This window comes from Macaca nemestrina, chromosome 5 (assembly GCF_043159975.1).
Source record: "Macaca nemestrina isolate mMacNem1 chromosome 5, mMacNem.hap1, whole genome shotgun sequence".
Taxonomy (NCBI): domain Eukaryota; kingdom Metazoa; phylum Chordata; class Mammalia; order Primates; family Cercopithecidae; genus Macaca; species Macaca nemestrina.
In genome coordinates, this window is record NC_092129.1 from 177,797,816 (window position 1) to 177,823,604 (window position 25,789).

At 40.7% G+C, this 25,789-nt stretch overlaps 1 long non-coding RNA gene across 1 annotated transcript in view; it reads left to right on the forward strand.

The window, feature by feature from the left end:
* The window catches only part of LOC112427650 (uncharacterized), a 219,551-nt gene extending 195,718 nt beyond the window's left edge, over positions 1 to 23,833 (forward strand). Inside the window, exon 7 of the long non-coding RNA XR_011624071.1 lies at positions 642 to 23,833. This is a non-coding gene — a long non-coding RNA (uncharacterized lncRNA). The remainder of the gene's footprint in view (positions 1 to 641) is intronic.
* The last annotated feature ends 1,956 nt before the right edge of the window (positions 23,834 to 25,789 follow it).

The window sequence follows — 25,789 nt, forward strand, 5'->3', positions numbered from 1 at the left end:
TGGACCTGTCACTTAAAACCTGCTGACTCGTGCTGGGAAAGTCAAGAAAATATACCTTTCACCAACATTTTAAGAGAGTGATTTGTGAGAGGAGTCCCAGCATCCCTGAAGAGCTCCATAATTATTCTTCTCAATAGGTCAGATCTTCTAGTGGAAACCACAGATATTCAACTGGAAAACTTAAATCCAGTGGGTATAATAGGATTCTGGGATGGCAGGAGCCAAGAGGCAGCTGCCATCCCAGAATCCTTCCAAAGGCAAGGTGGGCATGGTTACCATAATGAACAGCCTCTGCAAAAATCAGAATGGTCTGACTTGTGTAAATCTATGGCATTTGCAAATTAATCATGGTGTTCCTAGAAGTGAAACAGTCAGGAAGCCTATCTAAATTTTTACTTGATCTGTATAAGTGGAAAACTTGCAGGTCAAGTGAACAAAAGTCTAACTCAAATAATAAAAACAGAGACTCAAATCATGGCCCCTCAATCAGTTCCCAGATGAGCCAGTTTACAGACCTAGAATCCCCTGAATGAAAGGAACGTCAGGTCCTCTTCAGGAAAGACCCCATACGCTACTAAAAATTTATACTGTTATTCATTCTCCAAGCCTTCTCCAACGGGACCTATGTTTTTTTGTTCCAGGGTAAATGTATACTGGAGAAAAGGAAATCAAACATTTAGGGGACTACTAGACACTATCTCTGAACTGACATTGATTCTGAGAGACCTGTAACATCATCTTAGCTTTCTGGTCAGAATAGAGGCTTATGGAGGTCAGATGATCCATGGAGTTTCAGCTCAGGTGTGACCCACAGTGTATCCAGTGGGTCCCTGAACCCATCCTGTGGTTATTTCCCCAGTTCCAGAATGCGTAATTGGAATAGACATACTTGGCAACTGGCAGAATATCCCCATTGCTTCCCCAACCTATGAATGAGGACTATGATGGTGGAAAAGGCCAAGTACAAGCCATTAGATCTGCCTCTACCTATGAAAATCGTAAATCAAAAGCAATATCACATCCCTGAAGTAATTGCAGAGATTTGTGCTACTATCAAGGACTTGAAAGATGCGAGAGGTAGGTAATTCCCACCACATCCCTGTTCAACTCTCCTATTTGGACTGTGTAGAAGACAGATGGAACCTTGGGGAATGACAGTAGGTCACTGTAAGCCTAATCAAATGGTTACTCCAGTTGCAGTGGCTGTACCAGATACAGTTTCGTCACTTGAGCAAATTAACACATCTCCTGGAACCTGGTATGCAGCTGTTGATCTGACAAATGCCTTTTATTCCATCCCTGTCTATAAGGCCCACCAGAAGGAATGTGCCTTCAGCTAGCAGTATACCTTCACTGTCCCGCTTCAGGGTATACAAATTCTCCAACTCTATGTCATAATCTAGTTTGCAGGGATCTCGATCACTTTTCCTTCCACAACCTATCACACTGGTCCATTACATTGATGACATTATGCCAATCGGACCTAGTGAAGGAGAAGCAGCAGCTACTCTAGACTTATTGATAAGACATTTGCATGTCAGAGGGTGCGAAATAAATCAAACTAAAATTCCAGGGCCTTCTACCTTAGTGAAATTTTTAGGAGTCTAATTGTGTGGGGAATGTCAAGATACCCCTTCTAAGATCAAGGATAAGCTGTTGCATCTGGTCCCTCCTACAACCCAGAAAGAGGCACAATGCTTAGTGGGCCTACTTGGGTTTTGGAGTTAACACTTTCATAATTTGGGCATGTTAATCTGAACCATTTGCCAAGTGACCCAAACAGCTGCTAGTTTTGAGTGGGGCCCTGAACAGGAGAAGGCTCTACAACAGGTGCAGGCTGCTGTGCAAGCTGCTCTTCCACTTGGGCCGTATGACCTAGCAGATCCAATGGTGCTTGAGGCACTAGTGGCAGACAGGGATGCTGTTTGAGGCCTTTGGTAGGCACCTATAGATGAATCACAGGGCAGGGCTTTAAGGTTTTGGAGCAAGGCCCTTCCACCATCTGCAGATAACTACTCTCCTTTTGAAAGTCAGTTATTGGCCTGCCACTGGGTCATAAAAGAAACTGAACCCTTAGCCATGGGCCACCAAGTTACCATAAGACCTGAGCTGTTCATCATGAACTGGGTGTTATCTAACCCAGCAAGCCACAAAGTTGGGTGTGCACAGCAGGATTCCATCATCAAATGGAAGCAGTGTGTACATGACCGGGCCCAAGTAGGTCCTGAAGGCCAAGTAAGTTACATGAAGAAGTGGCCCAGTGCCCATTGTTCCTACTGCTTTCTCTCTCTCAGTCTCAGGGGAAGTACCCTATAATTAACTGACAGAGGAAGAGAAAACTAGGAACTAATTTATAGGTGATTCTGTGTGATATGCAGGCACCACCCAGAAGAGGATAGCTGCAGCACTACAACCTCTTTCTAGGACATCCCTGAAGGACAGTGGTGAAGGGAAGTCTCCTTAATGTGCAGAACTTCTTAGTGAACTTGGTTGCACACTTTGTTTGGAAGGATAATAATCAGATGTGCTAATATATACTATTTCATGGGTCAGATGGTCAGGAACTTGGAAGGAACATAATTAGAAAACTGATGACAAAGAGATTTGGGGAAGAGCTATATGGATGGACTTCTCTGAATGAGCAAAGGATGTGAAGATATATGCGTCCCATGTGAATGCTCACTAAAGAGTGACCTCAGCAGAGGAGGACTTCAATAATAAAGTAGATAGTCTGATTTGTTCTGTGATACTAGTCAGCCTGTTTCCTCAGTCACCCCTGTCATTGCCCCAGAGAGCTCATGAGCAAAGTGGCCATGGTGGCACAAAGGAAGGTTCAGGGCTCAGCAACAAGGCTGATCTGACTATGACCACCTGTGAGTGCCCAACCTGAGACCAACACTGAGTCCCTATCTCTCACCATTCCCCAGGGTTATCAGCCAGCCAGCTGATTCCACCATCATGGTATTCCAAAAAGCATTGCTTCTGACCAAGGAACTCGCTTCTCAGCCAAAGAAGTGTGGCAGTCAGCTCACACTCATGGATTTTATTGATTTTACCACATCCCCCATCATCCTGAAGCAGCTGGATTGATAGAAAAGTGAAATGATTGGCCTTTTGAAGATGCAGTTGCAGCACCAGCTGGGTGAGAATACCTTGTAACACTGGGGCAAGGTTCCCCAGAAGGCAGTGTATGCTCTGAATCAGCATTCAATACATGGTACTTTTTGTCCCATATCTAGGACTCACCAGTCTAGGAATCAAGCGGTGGAAATGGGAGTGACATGACTCACCGTTACTCCTAGTGACCCACTAGAAAAACTTTTCCTTTCCATTCCCATGGCTTTATGCTCTACTGTCCTAGAGGTCTTAATTCCAGAGGTAGGAATCCTTCCACCAGGAGACACAACAATGATTCCACTGAACTTGAAATTAAGACTGCCACACAGCCACTTTGGGCTCTTCATGCCTCCGAGTCAACAGGCTAAGAAGGAAAGTACAGTGTTGGCTGGAGAGATTGATCTGGACCACCAAAAGGAAATTGGACTACTGCTCCACAACAGAGGTAAGGAAGAGCATGTCTGGAATATGGGACATTCCTTAGGGCATCTCTTAGGATTACCATGCACTGTAATTAAGGTCAATGGAAAACTACAGCAACACAATCCAGGCATGAGTAAGAATGGCCTAGACCCTTCTGAAATGAAGATTTGGGTCATCCTGCCAGATAAAGAACCACCACCAGCTAAGGTGCTTGCTAAAAGGAAGGGGAATACAGAATGGATAGTGGAAGAAGGTAGCTATCAATACCAGCTATGATGACATGACCAGTTATGGAATTGAAAACTGTAATTGTCATGAGTAATTCCTCCCCATTTTGCTAAGAATATGTTTGGATTTATATACATGTTTTAAACAAATAGCTTTGCTTTCTTTCCACTTTATCATGTAACATAAGATGTATTGACTTTATGTGAGTATTGAAGTGTTGTTAACTTTATTATTATTATTTTACTTTTATTATTGGGACAGAATCTCACTCTGTCGCTAGACTGGAGTGCAGTGGAACCATCTCGGCTCATTGCAACCTTTGGCTCCTGGGTTCAGGTGATTCTCCTGCCTCAGCCTCCTGAGTAGCTTGGATTATAGGCGCCTGCCACCACCCATCTAATTTTTGTATTTTTAGCAGAGATGGGGTTTCACCATGTTGGCCAGGCTGGTCTTGAACTCCTGATCTCAGGTGATCCACCTGCCTTGGCCTCCCAAAGTGCTGGGATTACAGGTGTGAACCACCGTGTCCCGCCAAGTATTTTTAACTTTACATCATAACATTTAATTTATGAGCTATCAGGAGAAGAGAAAACATCACTCAAGGACTTTACTTTCTTTTCTGGAGAAGGAATTAGTGCATTGTCAGCTGGACACAGGAGAGTTAGGTGGAACTATGACTTTGTTATTGTCATTGTCTGGAGATTAACTATGGTCTGAAGAGATGTACATGTGTTGACAAGGGGTGGACCTGTGATGGCTAATTTTAGGTGTCAACCTGACTGAATAAGGGATATGTGGGTAGCTGGTAAGGCATATTTCTAGGTGTGTCTGTGAGGGTGTTTTGGAAGAGATTGGCATTTAAATCAGTGGACTAAGTAAGGAAGACCCGCCACTCAATGGGGGCAGGCACCTTCCAGTCAGCTGAGGGCCCAGATAGAACAAAAAGGCAGAGGAAAGATGAATTCTCCCTCTCTCTTCTGGAGCCAAGAGACCCTTCTTTTTGTGCCCTTGGACATCAGTACTCCAGGCTCTCTGGTCTTTGGGCTCTGGGACTTGCATCAGTAACGTTCTGGTTCATAAAACTACAACCCAGGACTGAGAGTTATACCACCAGTTTCCCTGGTTCTGAGGCCTTCAGCCTTGGACCTAGCCATGCTACCAGCTGTCCTGGTTCTCCAGCTTGGAGACATCTTATCGTTCAGCTTCCATAATCACATGAGCCATTTCCCCTAATAAGTCTCCTTTCATCTCTCTCTCTCTCTCTCTCTCTCTCTCTCTCTCTCTCTCTCTCTCTTCCTCTCTTCCTCCTATTGGCTCTGTGTCTCTGGAGAGCCCTGACTAATAAACCATGTCATCTAGCAATTGCTCTCCTTAGTATTTACCCAAATTAGTTGAAAACTTACGTCTACACGATAACCTGCCCATGGATGTTGTATTAGTTTGTTCTTGCACTGCTATAAAGAACTACCTGAAACTGGGTAAATTATAAAGAAAAGAGGTTTAATTGGCTCACAGTTCTGTGGACTGTACAGGTTTCTGCTTCTGGGGAGGCCTCAGGAAACTTACAATCATGGTGGAAAGTAAAGGGAAGCAAGCACATCTTACATGGTGAGAGGAGGAGGAAGACAGAGGTGGGGGAAGCTGCCATTCACTTTTAAACAACCAGATCTCATGACAACTCTATCACAGGACAGCACTAGAGGGATGATGCTAAATCATTAGAAATCACACCCTTGATTCAATCACCTCCCACCAGGCCCCACCTCTAACACTAGGGATTACAATTCCACATGAGATTTGGGCAAGGACACAAATCCAAACCATATCAGATGTTTACAGAAACTTTATTAAAAATTGCCAAAAATTGGAAGCATCCAAGATGTCCTACAATAGGTGAATGGATAAATAAACTGTGGTGCATCCAGACAATGGGATATCATTCAGTGCTAAAAAGAAATGAGTTATTGAGCCACAAAAAGACCTAGGAGAATCTTAAATGCATACTACCAGTGAAAAAAGCCAATCTGAAAAAGCTGCATACTGTATGATTCCAAGTGTATGGCATTCTGGAAAAGATCAGTGATACCCAGGGGTTAAGAGGGAGGAAGGAATGAACAGGTAGAGCACAGAGTATCATACATTTTGTGTGATACCATAATGATGGATACATTTCACTCTACATTTGTCCATTACACATTTGTTGAATGCACAACACCAAGAGGGAGCCCAAATGTGAACTACGGACTCTGGGTAATAGTGACGTATCAATGTGAGTTCATCAGTTTTAACAAGTGTGCCATCCTGGTGGGGATTGCTGGTAATGGGGGAGGCTGTGCATGTGTGAGAGTAAGGAGTATATGGAAAATCTTTGTACCTTCCACTCAATTTTGCTGTGAAGCTAACGCTGCCCTAAAAAATAATCTCTTTTATAAAAAGTCAAATAACGTATTTGAAAATTTTTAAAAAGTGATGATTTCACATCTCTGCCTTCTAAGGGGGGAAAAAAACAAAGTTTAGTGGAAGCAAATTCTTAACAATGACACTGAGCCTTGTTTTTAAAAATTGCTTAATTCCATCTGTTGGCTATTCAAGGTCTTAGGACGTACTCTGCCACTAACTTAATCAGGCCTTGACCTTCTGAAACACATTTATACAGATATCTGTGGTTCAGGTTTCTTCCTCTAATAGTCTAGATTAGAAACCTCTTAGAATGTTCTTTCTAAGAAATAGATCTAATTTTTAAAAAATATTCTACATTTTAAAATCCCTCAGAGGAGACATCATAATTAGCTTAATATAGGTTACAGATGGTTATATAAAGCAATAGTTATAGATATATGCATATAAAAAGGTTAGTGTGCACACATATATACCCTTGCTCTGTCAGCTGAGAGGTCTAGAAGAAGGGCTGTGGTTATAACCCAGTAGCAGTGAGCACACCTAGTGCCCAGATCTTGTTTTCTGATACTAATAGTCTTCAATAAAAAAACCAGGGTTCCTTAGGGAAATAATAATTCTAGGACCGGGACAGGAAATAGATAAGATGAACTTGAAGTATCTTGTATTCTAGAAAGTAATGGAAGTATTTTTTTTAAAGCCATAATATCTCAAGGCGTGGGGTGGGTGGGAGGAAGGTGTCAAAGAGACACAGGAGTGAATTAAAAGAGCTCCCAATGGCCAAAACTTTATTTTGAGCAACAAAGTAAAGTAGTATGGAATATAAACTAAGTATAAAGTAAATATTAATGAGTGCATACTAGTATAAATAAATTATAGATTAAGTAAATAAATAACTGGAGGAAAACAGACACATGTGCCATGCAAAATTAATTTAGGTAGATACTTTCCCCTCAAGAAAGGTAAGCGTAGCTCCCCACTCTTTAAGTGTGGGCTGCACATGGTAAGTTCCTTCCAAAGAGCATGGCGTGCATTGGAGAAACCTGACAAACACTACCTTGTCAGATGATGAAGGCCAATGTCAGCAGTGAAAAGACACATTGATATCGTATATTCTTGTTGTAGTAGGATGACAATGGCATTTTGCCCCCATGGTCTTCCTCCCCCAAATCCACAATCCCAGCCTAATCACAAGATAGATGTCAGAAAAATCCCAGTTGAGAAATATTCTACAAAATGCTTGACCAGTACTTTTCAAAACTGTCAAGGTCATCGAAAAACAAAGAAAGTCTGAGAAACCGTCACAGCCAAGAGGAACCTAAGGAGACGAGAGGACTAAATGTAATAGGGTATCCTGGATGGGATCCTGGTGCAGAAAAAGGACTTTAGGCAAAAACTAAGTATGGACTTCAGTTCATAATAATCTATCAATATTGGTTCATTAATTGCAACAAATGCATCATACTAAGGTAAGATAATAAGGGAGGGTCTGGGGCAGTTACTTGCTCCTGTAATCCCAGCACTTTCAGAGGTCAAGGCGAGACGAATGCTTGAGCTCAGGAGTTCAAGTCTGCATTTAGCCATGCTTGTGCCACTGCACTCCAGCCTGGGTGACAGAGGTAGACCCTCTCTTAAAATAAATAAATAATCATAAATATGTAAATAAACAGGGGAAAATAAATGTGTGGAATATATGGAGGCTCTCTGTACTATCTTCTCAATTTTTTTCTGTAAATCTAAAACTATTTTAAAAAGAAAAATGTTTATTTAAAAAATCTCTCCAGAGACTGTGAAGTGCAGTCTCTCGGAGTCCACAGTGGTGGTGGTGGGCGGAGGGTCCCTAGGCATTTCTAAGCAGTTTAAATGGTTGTGAGTGTAAAGCATTGTGAATGAATGATGCACCTCCAGATGGAACTGAGTGCCTCTACACATGTGTGCGCACAGGTATGCAGGGTTCTGTGTGTCCAGCAATAGCTTCTATGCAGGAAAATGAGCAGGTTGTTTAAAGTCGGAATATTCACTCTGCCTAATGAATTAAAAGAGAATGTGTTTTAGAAACACGCAGTGTGCACTCACACACAAACACACACACACGTTAAAAATGACTCTGGGGCAGCCCCATCCCTAGAGCTTTTCCTTTAAACTGCTTTGTCACCATCACAGATGGGTGATCATACCAGTCTTTTTTTCTCTACCAGAAAGTGACACTCCCTGACGCCTACCCTGTGTCCCTTGCCGCCACACCACACCCCACTCTGCTTTGTTCTTCTTTTCAAGGCCTTCTGGCATCACCTCAAAATAAACTAAAATCTCTTCAAATTGGATCCTTGAATAATTCCAGAGGGGAGAGGTTCTTTGTAAATTCTGTTTGCTTACGGATTCCGTACAGTGTTTGCAAATTCTACAGTGTGGGAAGCCTCCAGACATATTTAAATCCCTTTTCCAATTACCCAGCTCCATCAAAGATGTCACTGACTTGAAGCAAAAATCCAAAAGGATTGTTTTCTTCAGAGTGTGTGTAAAACTCCAGAATTTTTTTTAAAAGCATGTTGCTTACAGGGTAGCATCACCTGGACACCAAGATGCATAGATTCTGGCGGTCCATCTTGTCCTATTGGCTAATGAAAATCAGAGCTGGAGGGACCGGGCCCTGCCTCTGGCAAGTGGTCCAGTTTCCCAGCGTGTGGAGGATTTAGAACAAATTGGAAAAGAACATTTTAGAGCTGTGCCACCCACATTCAGCTTGGGTGCTCCCAGGAGCCACAGCTTAGCAAGAGCTACAAGGAGTTCATGACAGCTGTCCCTCCCACCTCCTGAAAGGCTCCTCAGTGTTAGAAATCTGATTGCCTTGGGACCAGGTTTGTTCCCTGTTTGAGAAGAGCAAGGTGACAAATTGCTAAATATTAGGCCTGGGAAGCTTTGTTATCTTATTCCATGGCCCTTGGACTTTTGGGACTCTTACTTTGGAATGAAAATCTTGTGTTGCAGATGCTCATAGTCAAAAGGGTTTTCTATTGCCTCTTGGAGCTGTCTAGCTTCTAAGAGGATGAAGCCCCAAACAGTTCTACCCAGGAAATTCCCCACTGTCCTCTAGGGCAGAAATGATGGTCCTATGCCCTAACATGAAGTCTCATTAGGAAAGAAATCCAGCCATGCTATGTGATCTTCCATGTATGTGCATTGATGTCCCTGTGTCCCTGGGACAGAAGCTGCTCTCTTGGGACCTTCCTTAATTAGAGACTTCTCAGCCGGCCCTGGAGGCACACTCTGCTGAAGCAGGTGGCACTGCTGCTGATTGGGAGGCCAGGGCTTTTTTGTATCATGGTCCTCTGTGGGGTCACTTTGGCTGGTTTTCAGGTCTCTCTGATCAAGGGACTTAGGGCCTCTTCCTATTATGTTCTCATCCATTTTCTGATTTGGAATTGTCTGCGTAATGTCTTCCATGAACACGGTTTCCTCTGAACAAGCGGGAGGAACCATTTCCTACAAAGGCCGCATTCTTCTGGAAGACACGTTTACAATTCATTGTTTCTCCTCCCTCTCCTGCTGACCCAGACACGGTACTGAATCCTTGGCCTTTTGTATGCCTTCTGTCCATTGAACAAGAATCGGTCCTTATCCTTACGGGTCTTACTCTACCCTGGACGGCCTTGGTTTTAAAACTGAAAACCCTCATTTTGGGAACCTTTTCAGTCCCTGGTAAACTGGACAGTTGGTCACTCTATCTGGGTGACCCCTCAGATTCCCTCCTAGGTTTGGTAGCTGGCTCATTTTCCTAAATAAGATGTGCCAAGAGATGAATCCAGCATCTAAGAGTTGCCAAGATGCCTGTTTTGTTTTATGGATAAATCCCTCTTGCTCATGAGTAGAGGCAGACAAATGAAATGGAACCCCAGTGATGTGCACACAGAACCCCCAGGTCCCTGGACCCTTTGATCAATAAGGCTGCATTTCCTGAAAGTTTTTTCATGTGCAGATGCAATCAATGGACCACATGCAGCCATGCTAGGTGAAAGGCTTCAGAGCCAGCTGCTCAGGATGCCTGGCTCAGCTTTCTAAATGATGGGATGGAGAGGTTTACAAATGTAGCTAAGCCTATGCAGTCTTGTTCACTGGGCTCTGGAAAACAAAACAACACCCAGTACTCCATGAATAGAAACTATCTCTTGCTGCCACTGTTGTATTACAGTCTATGAATTAAATGGGCACTTGGATTTCTGAGAAAGGAGGGATTCTGCTAGGTTTGAGAGACCGAGGAAGGCTCCTGGAAAGCAAGATATTGAGCTGTGCTTTGAAAAGTGATCTTTGAGGAAGAATGGAAAGTGACTCCCAGGGTCATTTTCTGAAGCATAGAACCACACCATCAGTTCATGAATACATGTATACTCATGCACTTGGCTAACTTTCTCTTCTACCATTCTGTTTTTGGAAATGGAAGAGCATTTCCAATAGTATTGATGCCAACTCAAAATTTAGTTGGCTATACTATTTAAGCCTTCTAAGAAAATGAGCAATAGTGGGGACCTTAGTAACTCACTTTAGCAATAAAACATCTTTCCAGTGAGTATATATTTTTTTCTCTTATTTTTCTTCCATTGTTAGTGGTTTTGCTTCATTGTGATTATCATGCCTGTTACTTTGCTTTTATTAATTAAATTGTGGAAGGAATCATGCCAGAGATATATTTTCTCTAGTGTCTGAATCATATCCCAGGAACAAGTTTATATATGTGAATGTGAGTGTGCAGGGGGAAGAAGTGTTGATAAATGATGAGAAATTGGGGAAACAGTTGGGGAATAATGAGTGAAATGACTTGAAGTATGACTGTGCACTAATTTTCTCCTAGTAAATAAGATAGGCTCAGTCAAACGTGTGAATTAAGTTTTCTACTAGCTGTGCGTTTATTCTGAAGCTTTTTCCTTCTTCTCCCTTCTAGACTCAGATTACCTTGTTTTCCTGCCTTCCTCTCACATTAAAGCATGTGCTTAAAATCTTTGTTCACTCTAAGAAGTAAATAGTAGCTGGAGAGTCAAACAAGGACCACCTGTAATGTTGTTTTCCATTTTAATTAGAGGATTCTCAAACTACAAGCATGGTAGCTACAATTATGGAATATAGGTTATAGGATTGTTGGTGGGGGAGGGTTTTTAAGTAGAGGTCTTGTGAGGATCCTCCAGACCAGTTACAGCATATCAGACTCCACCTAAAGATTAGGCCAGCTTTGACAGAGAGGGATTTAATCAAAGAAGAACATAAGAGGGAAAATTTATACTTGAATACCATAGTTCAGCCCATTGGAAAAACCGATGTTTCTGAATTAGATGAATATCTCCTCCCTTTTTTGTTTGCTGCCTAACTGCACTTCTTTAAAAGTCTAAATCTCTTTCTAAAAATTTAATAGATTTGGACTCAGCCAACAGATTATCTATTCCTACCAATCAATCTGCTAATGTTCTTTGAGGGTCTATATATGAAAGGCATTTCGCTGCTTACTCTGTTCACAAAATGAACACATAGATACCTTCTTTACAAGGCTCTTTTAATAGTTAGAGGTAGTCTACATAAAACTTTTAGTAGTTAGTACAAAATAAGCACTCAATAAGTAGTTGCTGTTGCTGTTGTTTATCACCATTATTTCAGCTCAAACACTCCCTGATGCTTGATTTTGGACAAGTTAATCAACTTCTCTGTGCCTCAGTTTTCTCTTTGGGAAAAATGGAGATAATATGGTAGCTCCTGCTTTATAAATATAAGTCTTAGATAAGATAACTTATAAAATTGCTTTGAAAACTATGAAACACTGAGCAAAATATAGAGAATTATCCTTCATCTCTTAGAAGGATGAGAGCTCAGTTCCAAATGAAAGGAAGAAGTCAAGTATTCTTGTTATATCTCCTGTTGTCTGCAGCAGGCTTGAGAAGAGGTCTTGGGCCACATCTACTGTACTGTCCACTGACAGAGGCATAATGCTAGTTCTTTGGGTGTATAGGATATTAGAAAGTAGCATGGAAATTAGTCTGATTTCTCACCTCCTGATTGCACCATCCATTTGTTCATTTATTCAGCGCTTATTTCTTGGTAGACTTCTGAGAGAGAGAGAGAGAGAGAGAGAGAGAGAGAGAGAGAGAGAGAGAGAGAGAGACTATTTTCCTGGCCTACTAATATTTCTGAGAACCTAACCAAGAGAATCTTTTCTTTAAATCTGTATTGCAGAGCAAAGTGGACTGATGCATGTGGCTAAGGGGTGACTGGGAGCTCCTGAAATAATCCAGGCCTCTGACCTCAGACTGTAGGTGCTGCCTTCGAAGGACTATGTGACTGGGATGCTGGAGATTCACAGAAAACCTCTGAAAGAGGCTTGGAAGGGCTAATGGTTTGTTGAGTTCCTGAGTCTGTGATAGTGATTATGGAACACTGTTTAGAAGGTGTTGCATAACGAGCCTTTGGCTCACTAAGAGGCATACATTTTTATGATCTATCTAAGGGAATTGAACTCCCTTATTAAAACAAAATGCAGACTCTCCAAAGTTTTAGTCCTCATAGGAGACTGTCCAGGTAAGACAAGGTATTGGGGCCAAGTGCATCTGACTCTGTTCCTCCTAGATTTTATCTGTCCCATGAGTTCTCTCTTCTTAAATTACCATGGTCACTATTGCACTGACTTCTTTTCTAAAATTCTGTCCCCAAAGTAAACAAAAGATCACTTTTCTGAGTTCTTAAATTTTAAGGACTAGAATATTCTAGAGGACATTACTTAATGCCATAGAGGATAAAGGAAAGAAAGCAGAGACAATGTAAAATACAGAGTGCAGGTTCCTCATGCATAGCCAATGTCAGTTCCTACTCATTCTCCTCGTATGTGAGTCAAGAGGTATATATTCTTATCCCCAAGGATGGAACCACATTTTGCCTGAGCTTCCAGCTTCCCAATCCCTTACATTTTCTGCAGTTTCCTGTTCCTGTAGATCGTGTCTTAGACGCTTTGTACATTTTGAGCAGAAGCCAAAGTCAATAAACAGCCTTGGAAGACCCTCACATAGTTGTAATTTCTAGTCTGCAAACTTTTCCCCAAGAGAATTGCAACATATATAGTAATATACAGTAATATATATGTTGTATGACCTTGTACTTCTCACGTAGCAGCCTTGCATTAAAGGGCCATTGCAGGCCCTTGCATTAAAAAAACAAAAAAGCAGCTGGGTGCGGTGGCTCACGCCTGTAATCCCAGCACTTTGGGAGGCCAAGGCGGGTGGATCACCTGAGGTCAGGAGTTCGAGACCAGCCTCAACATGAAGAAACCTCGTTTCTAGTAAAAAATACAAAATTAGCCAGGCGTGGTGGTGCGTGCCTGTAATCCCAGCTACTTGGGAGGCTGAGGCAGGAGAATTTCTTGAACCTGGGAGGCGGAGGTTGTGGTGAGCTGAGATCGTGCCATTGCACTCCAGCCTGGGCAATAAAAGTGAAACTCCATCTCAAAAAAAAAAAAAAGCAAATTCAGTGACAGCAGCATTTGTGCAAAGATGTAAAGATGACAATGACCAGCATGGTAGCCATGAAAATGCACCACTCAGATCTGCTGAAGAAGCGAAAGCTGCTGTCCTCTGCATCTACCTCACATTCACTGGAAGCCACACTCCCCATGGGCTGCTCTCAGTCAGACTGAGCTTGGCAATGGTCTAAGACAGGCTCAATCTAGTGAGACACAGGACTCCTCCTACCAGGTGACTCTGACTAGGGTGCTCACCAACAGTCTCACCGAATCTTGCCTAGAACTGGGCTGTGGTCCAAATCTCCTCTTGCCCAGTTCTCCTCCCTTGACTTTTTTCTTCCACAGTTGTCAGACCTTCCTTGTAGTCTGAAGGTGCTTCCTAACTCTCTGGATGCCTCCCCCATAAATCTCTTGTACATCTAATGGCATTCAGGCATTTGCATCTCAGCAGACACAAACTCACATAGCCAGTAATCAAAAAGATGTTTGGTTTCCAACTGGAGCTGCATTTGCCAGTGTAACCCACATGAATTTGGAGGTTCATGTGTTTCAGTCCTGCAGAAACCTGCTAGCCTCTGGCTGCCGTGGTGGCTCAGAACACTAGGTGAGCTGGTGAAGTCAGAGCAGAGTGGAATCTAGTTTCTTCTCACTCAGTTGTTTCCTCTATTTTCTGTGGCAGCTGCATCAGAAAAGGGGATATTTTCATTTAGCTCCTTCCAGATCAGCAGCCTGACCCTTCAGGGGTACAGCCAAGGAATCTCACCTGAGCCTGTCCATGTTATATTATCCAAATCATCTTGTTATTCTTTATAACCTAACTGGTCAGGAGCTTCTGAGAGTTGCAAACCGAACAAAAACAAAACAAAATCACTGCAAACATCTTGTTTAGGAAACCTTGAAAAAGGTGCAACTGTGGTCATTGGCCTAGTAAAGACTAAACTGGTTGTTTGGAAAAGCAAAATAAAATTCCATCTGCGTCCACAGCTGTGCTGGATTCTCCACACACAGACAGAGCCTGAGCCCAAAGCCCCGTCAACACACGGGCACCAAATAATTGTGAAGAGTTCTCTTCCCATAAGCCTATTCAGAATTTTGCATCAAAATGATTTAAAAATGCCTTTAAATTTGGCATATGCACATTTTTTGCTTTATAATTTAACATTTTAAAAATTTTTTTTGATGTGTCCTCATCTAGTCTCTAAGCATGGCCACTGGACAACCAGCTTTGCACAGCTTGAAAACTCACAAAAGGGTCTTGATCAGTTATGTGTTGGTAAACGTTTAATTATTGCATCTCTGAGGAAAGTATTTACAGTGTTTGCTGTCTTTCATGGGTGTACATACTCCCTGCATGGCCAATGTCAAGCTGCCAATGTGGTGTCACTGAAAATATTGTTGAAAAGAGAAGCACACTGTTGGCTCCCATGAGTGGTAGGGAGCAGGGTCCGGCACCCCTCCAGTTTATTTCCCCCGTGCTTCCTGCTTTCAACCCTGCACAGCAGGCAAGACATCTCTGGGGATGAGAAGATCACCTTTGCGAAATTTATCTGAGAGACCCCTTGTCAAATTAATGTCACTGCCTATGTATACCTAAAGCTCTGGTTTCTTTGGAATTTTAGTAACTGATATGCTTTCTTTCCTTGTGTAAGACATCCATAGACATCCCAAGAAAACCATTATAGGAACAATGAGTAATTAACAAGAGGAATAATGCTTTTCTCCTTCTCACAATTTCAATCTTGCTTCTCTGCCATGAGGAGCTGTGTCAATGTCCAAGGCATTTAGGCCAATCAAGTTTAGAGATTAGTTTTGTGGTTAACTCACCAGCCCAATAATAGCAAATAGATTTGAGAAGATTCTTGCTGGGGCTGTGAACCGCTTTGAGGATCTAATAAACGCTATCATTCTTGCTACAGAAAAATGCCTTAGCACTTACAAGCATGCCTACAATTTCATGGAGGGCATGGATTCCTCCTCCTCCCCGCCCCAGGTCATTCATAAACCCTAAATCAAAAACACCTACTTTAATGTGACTCTACAGAAACTCTTGTTATTTATATCTAAAAGGTTCCAAATCTAGGCTAGTGGAACCCAAGAGAATTTGGTATAGGAGATGCACTTGCTCTGTATGTGATACTATTCTTTCTAAGATGTATTCTGACCAATTAGTCGGATACTAAAAAGAGGTTTTCAAAAAATATAAAATCCTAATATTAGGCTTGGCAGAGGCATTTCTGCATGCAGAGGTCTCTGACTTCCCTCAGGATCCTGTACCACTGTCCAAGTAATTAACATGAACTCAGGTTACAATATTTTGGAGCTGTGTATTTCACAAGGGCAAGTGCTGATTAATGAGCTGATGTAAGTGGAAGTGTCAGGAGTGGCAGTGGGCAAGGGAGAGAACCTGGGAGCAGAGCTGGGAGATGAGGGCTTTGGGTGAGAAGGACTGTAAAGTACTTAGTAATTTCATTAAAAATGCATACTGTTGAGCAAGAAACCTTTAAATAGTTTTTTTTTTTTTTGCTTCCTCCTAAAAGATTTGCGAATCCAGCCAGCCTCTGATGAATGTCTGAGGCTACATTTTCTTTTCTCTTCCAAACATCCCTTCTATTTCTTTTAAGTTCTGCTGAAATCATCACTACCCATGAGTTGGACAGGGGTGCGTGTGCTGCCTGTGCCACCTTTTCACAGACACAAACTTTCCAATCTGTAAATCAGGCCACAGCAGAAGAAAATTCACTTTGGAAGCTGCTTCGACGTGCCCGGTTTTCTTCAGTACTGTGGGACAAATTCCATCACACTGATCTTTGGGGATCTGCATGCATGTTTTTCATTGGTCATTGCTGGAATTTGGTTTTCACATTGATTTTAAATTTTTATTTATTTATTTTGTTGGTTTTGCAATGTGTGGCCAGAGGGCTTTAACCTTCAAATTTTTATGAAAGCTTCCCAAAGAGCCTAACAACAAAGAAAGTCTTGTCCCTGCTGATTCAATCTGAATCAAGTGACTTCTAGATGCAAGGCACAGCGCACAGTGCCAGGATTAAGTACCCAGTGAATGCAGACCTGGTTCTTGCCCTCAGGAGCAGTGTGGAGACATCTGTTTATAGAGGAATCACACAAATGAATGCAAAACCACATGTGAAATGCCGAGTGCAAAGGAAAGGGGTCAGGTGCTATGAGAACTTGCAATACAGGAGCTGACCCAGTGAGGGAGGTCCCAGGTCCCTTCTCTCAGAGAAGGTGATGATGAAATGTAGTTCTCACCTGAAAAAAAGTAGCGGAGAACTGTGGCGGGCAGGGCTGCGGAGCAGAGGAGGGGATTTGTGCTAAAAGAAACAGCAGCAGTGCTGGGGAGGCGTGAAAGGGTCCAGGATCAGGAAAAGAATGTGAATGCTCAAGATATGCCAAAAAAATAGGAGCGACAAAACAATGGGAATGATAAACACAGAATCTGGGGTTAGAGGTGTTGTTGGTGGTGAGGAATGATGGAGGGCGTGCAGTCTGGGAGGGGAACACAGGGGCTTCAGCAATATTGTAATAATTTTTTTTTTTTTAGCAGGAAAGTGTAGTAGGCAGTTAATTTTAATACTCTGTATATGTTTTGTCTGTTCAAAATATTTATTTATTTATTTTTTAAAAAGCCAGTGAGCCTGAAGAGAAAAGGAGAGTGAGTAGCAGAGAAAATGAAGCTGGAGGGCTAGAATAGATATCAATTGGAATATATAATCTTACATCACTCAGTGACAGGGATATGTTCAGAAAAATCCATTATTAGGTGATTTCATTATTGTGCAAACATCACAGAATGCCTTTACACACACCTAGATGGTATAGCCTTCTACACACCTAGGGCGTATGGTACAGCTATTGCTCCTCGGCTACAAACCTGTACAGCAGGTTACTGTACTGAATACTGCAGGCAATTGTAACACAATTATAAGTATCTCTAAACATATCTAAACATAGAAAAAGTACAATGAAGATATGGTATTATAATCTTGTGGGACCACTGTTATATATGTAGCCTGTCACTGATTGAAATACCATGGTGTAGCACATGACTGTATGTAGTCCTGCTTGACTCAATTAAAATAGTGTGATAGCTGTTTTCAGTTAGAGTTGGAGAGGCATAGTTATTGCTTATGTAATACTTTTAACCAAGAGCTTTTAACATGCAACTATTCTATCAAAGAGGGGTTGTGGTGTTATCCTATTGTTGAGCATAGACTGTCAGTCCCTGATTTGCATGGTGTGTGGGACAATAAAAACAGCTCTGCCACCCTGCAAAACCATCTTCATAATCATTACGATTGTTTTGTGATTTTTCAATTTTTTTCCAAAATATGAAAAACTCTCTTACTATGGGTTATAAACATATAGAAAACCGAAAAATACAGTAAAACTAATATTTATTTATACAGTCTAATTTAAATCATTAGAAACACGGAGCATCAGGAGTTTTATTTTGTGTAAAAAACTTAATCAAGAGTAGTTTGAAGAGTGCTTGCCTTCTTTTTGTCATCAACCTTACTCTATGGAGCGAACATAGTTTCTATGCCTTGGCAGAATGTCACACTCCTTTCTAAGTTCAGAACAGTTTCCAATATTTTATCCTTTGAACCTTCAATGTCATGAAACATCTTTCAATTCCTTCAATATGACGTTTTTTTTTTTTTTTGCTGAGGTATCTTTCTCTCAGACATCTTATCTTAACTTTCGTTCTTTTCCCTGTTGCTGCCTTCCTAATTCTTGTGTATAAATTCGCCTTCCTTAAGTTCCTCTGGCTGCCTATCTAGAGTCTTTCCAATAGACACAAGGTTCACATCCCCACCGTCAGCTAGTTTTCCTATAATTCCATTTACTTTCAATGTGAATTTCACTTTCACCATTATCACTTTTTGTTTTTTGCTAGACCGTCATGTTTATTAACTATTTCCCTCTTTTGAAGTATTCATTTTATAAAATGTCACTTATGTTTACCACTGGGAGCCAAGGAGGCAACACAACCACATGCTTTTCTGTCTGTGCATGAACTGATAACAGATGCACAGGGACCAGTCACTGGGGAAATGTGAAGGAAGTGATGTGGTTGGTCTCTGATCATGATGTACATCTGTTATTGCGTGTTAATCTGTGGACTGAAGAGCTGACAGCGAAGTTTGTACTTTATACAGTTACTCAGAGTTAATGTACTGTGATAACTGAAATTGGAACTATGTTGCTGGGGGGACTGGTGGTAACTGTGATGAAATTCATGCATAAGAGAACTTTGCAAAGTGTGGACAGCTTGTATCTACACATAAGCCAGAAAGAATCATTCAGTTTGGAGAGAGCAAAGCAGAACAGAGCAACACTCTGAGGAAATGAAATGCAGGACAGTTTAGGTGAGAAGGAGGGAAAACCTGGAACGTGAGGTTCCCAAGAGTGAAATGCAGCACAGGAAATAGTACCAGCTTCATGTTTGGAGAACTTAGAAAGTGGAGGATGGGAGGCAGAGATAAACAGATGCCTGTTGAAGGAAGAAGACTCTCGAGGGGAAAGCAGAGGATAACCAAGACCAGATGCTCTCGCTTTCATGTTTTGCTAGGTGGCCAAGTGATGCTCAATGCTTACATGGAGAATATCTGATTCATTTTGTGTTTCTCTCCCTTTTTATCTGCTGCCCCCTGACACACGATGAATGTTTTCTCTTACGATGCAAAAGCAGAAAGTATTATAAAAAGCTTAGCATCTTCAAACAACTGCGTTTGAATGCCCGCTGTTAGGTATTTGTGCATATTTCCACATGAAGTTTATATGTGACATTTGCCCACTGCAGTGAAAGCTTTCCAAACAGAGTCATTCCTACAATGCTGCCAAGAGCTTGGGATTCACTGCAGGAGAGTGATGGCAAGTATCTGGATGAGAGTTGGTGAACAGGTTTGGAAGATGTTAGAGAGAATTGAGAGACCATATGAAGTACTTTGTCCTGCCAATAAAATGAGCTCTAAAGTAATCCTGTCTTTAAATTGATGGGGAACTTTGGTTTTGTCATTGTTTTTGTTTGTTTGTTTGTTTTTCTTTTTTGACATTGTATACCAGTCAAGATCTTTTAGCAGCTCCTCTCATTTTGGAAAGAGCTTTGCCTGGAGGCCTCTTTAGTATGTTTCTCTAACTGTTCACAACAAATGATGACACAATGTTTTAGGAACAGACAGAAAACAGTGTATGAGAAATCAGAGTGGAGCCAAAGCCAGCAACCTAAGTGTATTCAGGACATAGGAAAATAAGTGCTGGGATACAGGTGAAAGATCCTGGCCCTTGAAACATGCTGTCTTTAGAATTTCTTGGAAATGGCTGTTGCTTAGTTACAAAGTCACCATAATATTTTGGCATGAAGAAAGTCTCTGCAGACCTCGTGTTAGTATCCTTTATGGGGTAGCTGATTAATTTGGAGAAATGTCATCTAGTTTGGGTGAGGTACAAAACATGATGTGTAATTTTGTTATTTTGGCTCCTCAAATCTGCAGCCTGATTGTGCAATAAACTCAATAAAATTGGATATGTTTTTAGTCTTGAAAATAAAACAGATTCAGCTCTCACTTCATTCCTGAGCAGGTCTTGGGAATAAACTGAACCATTTTCAGAGTTTTGAGAATGGGACTTCTTTTCATGAACCCCATAGCCTTTGAAGTAATTTTAGAATTTTTAACTTAGGGTATTTCACTCCGAGGTTCCAGTGAATTTATTTTTAGTTTTAAGAAAAGTAAAATTAAGTCATGAAATTTGAGTCCATTTATAAACAGAATAAAAAATCACCCCCTCTAATGTGGGGATTGTACTTTTCAGTTATCACTTGGAAGCTTTTCTCCTCCATTCATATATTTATGGCAGGAAGATTGAGCCCTTTTATTAAGAAAATATTCCCCACTATTTGAGAATTGTAAAATAGAACAAATTCTTAGAGCAAACAGAAAAGAAGATCTTGACAATATTATCTTTGGTTTTTGTTGGTGACTTTATAGTGATTTTAATTTAGAGTTGCTTTCTGAAAAACATGACTTAAATGCCACTATGGTGAAAGAAATGACAGGAATGTATCTTCTGCAGAGAAATATGTATTTCAGTCTTTATCTTTCTTAACATTTACCAAAGAAGAGTAGGTTGATATTATTATTATCACAATTACTGCTATTTTACTGATAAGATCAATACTGAAATTTGAGACTTAAAGTATACTTTTCAGTGGGGTTTGTCTGCTTTCAGTAATGATGAGCAAGACAATTTTAAAAAACTCTATTGTTGAGAACAAGTAAAAACAGTTAGACGAAATAGGAATTAAAAAAAAAAATCTTTAAAACTTTTGCCATGAGGGCATTTGCTGACCCAGAGACAACAGTGGAAAAACTGAAGTGAGATTTTGGCAGAATCCCAGGACAAGGGGAACAAGAGTCAAAGTCCACTGAACATGAAAAATCTGATCTACGCCCACTCATATTTAAAGGTAGGACTCCAGCCTTAGGATGAGAGTAAGCCACAAGTAAACCAGCAGTCATGCTGACTCAGAGATCAACTTCTCTTCTCCTGACATCTGAGGAATCTCAAGATTCAACTTGGATTGAGGTGGTCTTGCACTAACGGCCCCCCGACACAACTAGTAGAAGGAAATAACGTTCTCTTTGAAGGAAGGTACCATCCTAGGACTCAAATTACGTCTACAACTTAAAAAATAAATACTATGGTCAAAGATAGGAGGATACCTAAATAAATAATATGGCATGATCAATTATCAGCAGAAACAACAGAAAACAGAGTCCACCGTGACTTCTGGTGTTGGAATTATCAGACACATTATAAAATAAATAGGCTTAATAAGTTTGAAGAAGTAAAAACTGAGCTTAAAATATATAAGCATCTAAAGGAAACTGTAAAAAGTGACATTGTTGAAATAAAATAAATAAGATCTTAAAATTACAGAGTTTTAGACTATTCAACTAGACTAAACCACTGCATTAAAAAACTGAAGCATATATACTCTTTTCAAGCACATACAGAACACTGATGAAATCTGTTTACATATATTGTACCATGAAGTCTCAAAATATTGTCACAGGGAGTATATTCCAACAATCATGTTAGAAGGCAATTTTAGGCCAGGCGTGGTGGCTCATGCCTGCGATCCCAGCACTTTGGGAGGCCGAGGCAGGCAGATCATTAGTTCAGGAGATCGAGACCATCTTGGCTAACACGGTGAAACCCCGTCTCTACTAAAAATACAAAAATTAGCCTGGCGTGGTGGTGGGTTCCTGTAGTCCCAGCTACTCGGGAGACTGAGGCAGGAGAATGGCGTGAGCCTGGGAGGCGGAACTTGCAGTGAGCCAAGATCGCGCCACTGCACTCCAGCCTGGGGGACACAGCGAGACTCCGTCTCAAAAAAAAAAAAAGCAATTTTAAAGAAAGAAAGACTAGGACGTCTCTCTCTGTTTTAAAATAAAGAAATGTATTTCTATATAACCAATGAGTCAAAGAAGGGATACTTGAAAATATTTTAAACAAAATGTTAATAAAAATACCACGTATTCAAACTCGTAGGACGCAGTTAAGGGCAGGATTAGAGAAAAACTTATATCCTCAAGGTGAATTTATAAGATAAAAGAAAGTCACAAAAGTAATGAACTAAGCATCTTTCCAGGAAACTAGAAAAAGAACAGCAAAATAAACCCGAATGAAGTAAAAGAAAATATATCTGATGTTGATTTTTTTGTAGATTCCCCTCAGCAAATTAAGAAAGTTTCATCTCATTCTACTTTACGATGGTGCTTCATCATGAATGGGTGTTGGAATGCGTCAAACATTTCTTTTTCTGCATCTGTTAACATTGTTTGCATGGACTTTTTCCTTTGATCTGTGAATGTGGCTAATCGCAGCAACAGATTTTTTTTCTTTAATGTTGAAACAACCCTGCATTCCTTGAGTGAATTCAATTTGGTCATCATTTCTTCCTTTTGAAAATTGCTAGATTACATTTGCCAATGTCTTATTTATTTGTTTTGCATTTATGTTTATAGATAAGAGCAGTCTGTTATTTTCTTCCTCTTGTTTTACTATCCTTATTGAATTTTGGCATCAAGGTGTTTCTAGAATCATAAGATGTATTGAGGGACATGTCCCTCTTTTTCTTATTTGAAGAGTTTGATAAAACTATCAGCATTTTTTCTTTGAATATTTTGTGAAATCGTCTAGTGAAGAAAGTTAAATGTCCCTGGATTATCATTGTGGAGAGAGTTTGAATGACTAATTCAAGTTCATTGATGGTTATATTACTGTTTATTCCTCTTATTTCTTCTTAAATCGGTTTTAAGAAGATTTTTTAGAAATTTGTCTGTTTCATCTAAATTGTCAAATGTATTGGCAGAAAGTTGTTAATAATATTCTTCTATGTTTAATGTCTGCAGGATATTTATTGATGTTTGTTTATTCATTTTTGTATTATCTCACTTAATCTTTACGGATAAAGCTGTGATAAATGCTATGATTATTCCCGCTCTGTAGTTGAGGGAACTGAGTAAGCTTCAGAGAGTTAAGTCATCTCTCTGTTAATGGACAGATCACAGATTTGAAACCAGGCAGCGAGGCTTCCCTTCTTTTACTCTTAACTAACCAGTATGTTATACTTTTTCCATCATAGTAATGATGACAATGACCCTTCAAAGACCAGGGAATCTACAGTTTTGGTAACACATGGGTTTTATATAATTTTATATTTTTGTAACCGTTTTATAAAACGTTTACTAAACTAGTTGGACCTGATTCTAAAGAGTCAACATTGAATCCATCCCTGGATAGGCAATGTTTTTTCTCACTAATTGCTTTAGTCCAAGCTTGTAACAAGGCAACCTTACCAGATTAAATTGCAGGTTTTAGTTTATAAAAAGGATTGTATAAAACCCAGACTCACTCTTGGAATTAAGAAGTAATACACCTCTACTGCTAAGACTCTAGGCCAAGACACCACCATTTCTTGTCTGAGATACCATCATAACTTACAGTTGGTCTCCCTTTGATCAATTTTCTACAGAGAAGGCACTATTTTGTTTTAAAAACATACATTATACCATGGCATGTAATTTCCTTATTATAGACCTTCCTTTGGGGATAATATTTTCAGATTTATTATAATGCTTTCTTTTTTCTTTCATTGCCAAGGAAACAACCTTGCTGTGGCCTGCTGAAGACACTCAACCCTTGAGGAGTTATTAGGACTTATTACAGAAGAAATCACTTGGGCTGAGGAAGTGAGACAAGGAAGGGAAGGAGGCCGTTGCCGGCTTCATTAATGGCTGTTACCATGTGGGCAGCTGGGGCTCCATCCCACTGGAGGGCTTGCTTCTGGGACACTACATATAATCTGCTTCCGAGCTGTCCTGCTCGAGTGGGGGTGGATTGGTTATTTATCCACCCACTCTTGACCGACATATTGAGATCGTCTTGTGAGGGAATGAACTTTCTGGCACTTCAGGCCTGTCATGCACATAGACCAAGAATTCCTCTGTGATTGGAGAATGCCCTCTGCAAGAGGATCACAGATGCTTGCAGCTAAAAGCCATCTGCCTGTAAGGGAACAGTGCATATCAAGAAAATATAGGTGAAGCATCAACACTTGCACTGCTGTGGTCAAATTCTGTCCCTTCTTAAGTTCACTCTGTCTGATAACTGATTTTTCACAGTGAAGTCCAGCCATAATGTCTTTAAAACACAACAAGTTCAGTAGGAGGATTAATAGGACCAGCTATAGTCCCTGTTGCTTCAGTTGATCCCAAGGACATAATAGACATTTACCTCCCTCTTTTATTATCCACTCTCGATGCTCCTCATGCTCATTCAGCACTTCTGTTTAGATTTCTTGCACAATCGGTGGCCTAGACGTTGATACTGAAGCTTCTGAGTTACTGGTTACTGTGTCCTAGTCAGGCCAAGGTTGCTGACTGCCCATTCATGGTTATTACTGGACACAGAAGCACAAAAGCTGTCCCTGGGTCCTTGATATACTCTTCTGTGCCACCTTTAGCCAACAGCAACCGTAGATCCTAATGATAATCAAGGCTGATTATGCCCACCAACATGACCATTTGTTTCTCTGCCTGTGTGTATATTGGTATGAGAGCTCAAAATGACCAGGTGACACTCATTGATTTTGGGTTAAAAGGTTTAATGGAATTTTTAATGTGAAGTCTTAGTCTTTGGAATCAGAACTTTTAATGAATATGATTCTAAAATTACAAGGATAGAAAACACAAATTTCTCCACGTGGACCACTGGGAGTGATTACAGGAAAGGCCACTCTAACCTAACCTCTTGGTTCCTGGACCCATGTAGTCTAGCCAGCTATCATGAATAATGCATCACCAAATGGTCAAATAATAGTTTAAAACTTATATTGTACTCAAATGAGCATCTTTCATTCCAGTCATATGGAGTATCACAGCTATCCCAAGCTCATGCCCCAGCTGTCCCTTGGCATGCCATCCAACTTTCTATCAACCTGGTGGTTTCTGAGTGATGTGGTGTAGAGTAAAGATGATCAATCTCATGGTCATGTGCCCATCATCACATCTATTTTGCTGCCTTTGAGTGATTGAATGATTGAGCTGCTGGCATTGGCACTAAGACTCAGACTTTATGCTCATTCCCACAGGTGTTTACAATATGTTATTCCCTAGACTTCTATGTCTCTGATCTTTAATCTTGTACTCCTTGATCTCTCACCCAGTCAAATTATTCATCAGTGCTCAAGAGACCTTAGCTTGGACTACTTTTTCCACACAAACGTGATGGCCAGAATGTCCCCGTCCACTGAGAGGATTTCCCCTCTTCACTGTACATCAGAGGAACTCTTGAGTAAGGCTGTAGTTTGTAAGCAGTCCACTTTTTTTATATATATAGTTTAATGTATTTTAATAGCAAACTTACAGGAACAGCACAGAAGACAGACAACATTAAAAACATGTACTTGCATGTAGGACAACTCAGAAAAGTATAGTGAATGGATGGAATCTACTGTATGAAAAAAATGCTACAAACACCATTTAGTTGCCGTCAATAAGAAATTTACTTGTTTTAACTCACATAGCTGTGACGTGAGGGAAAGACCCT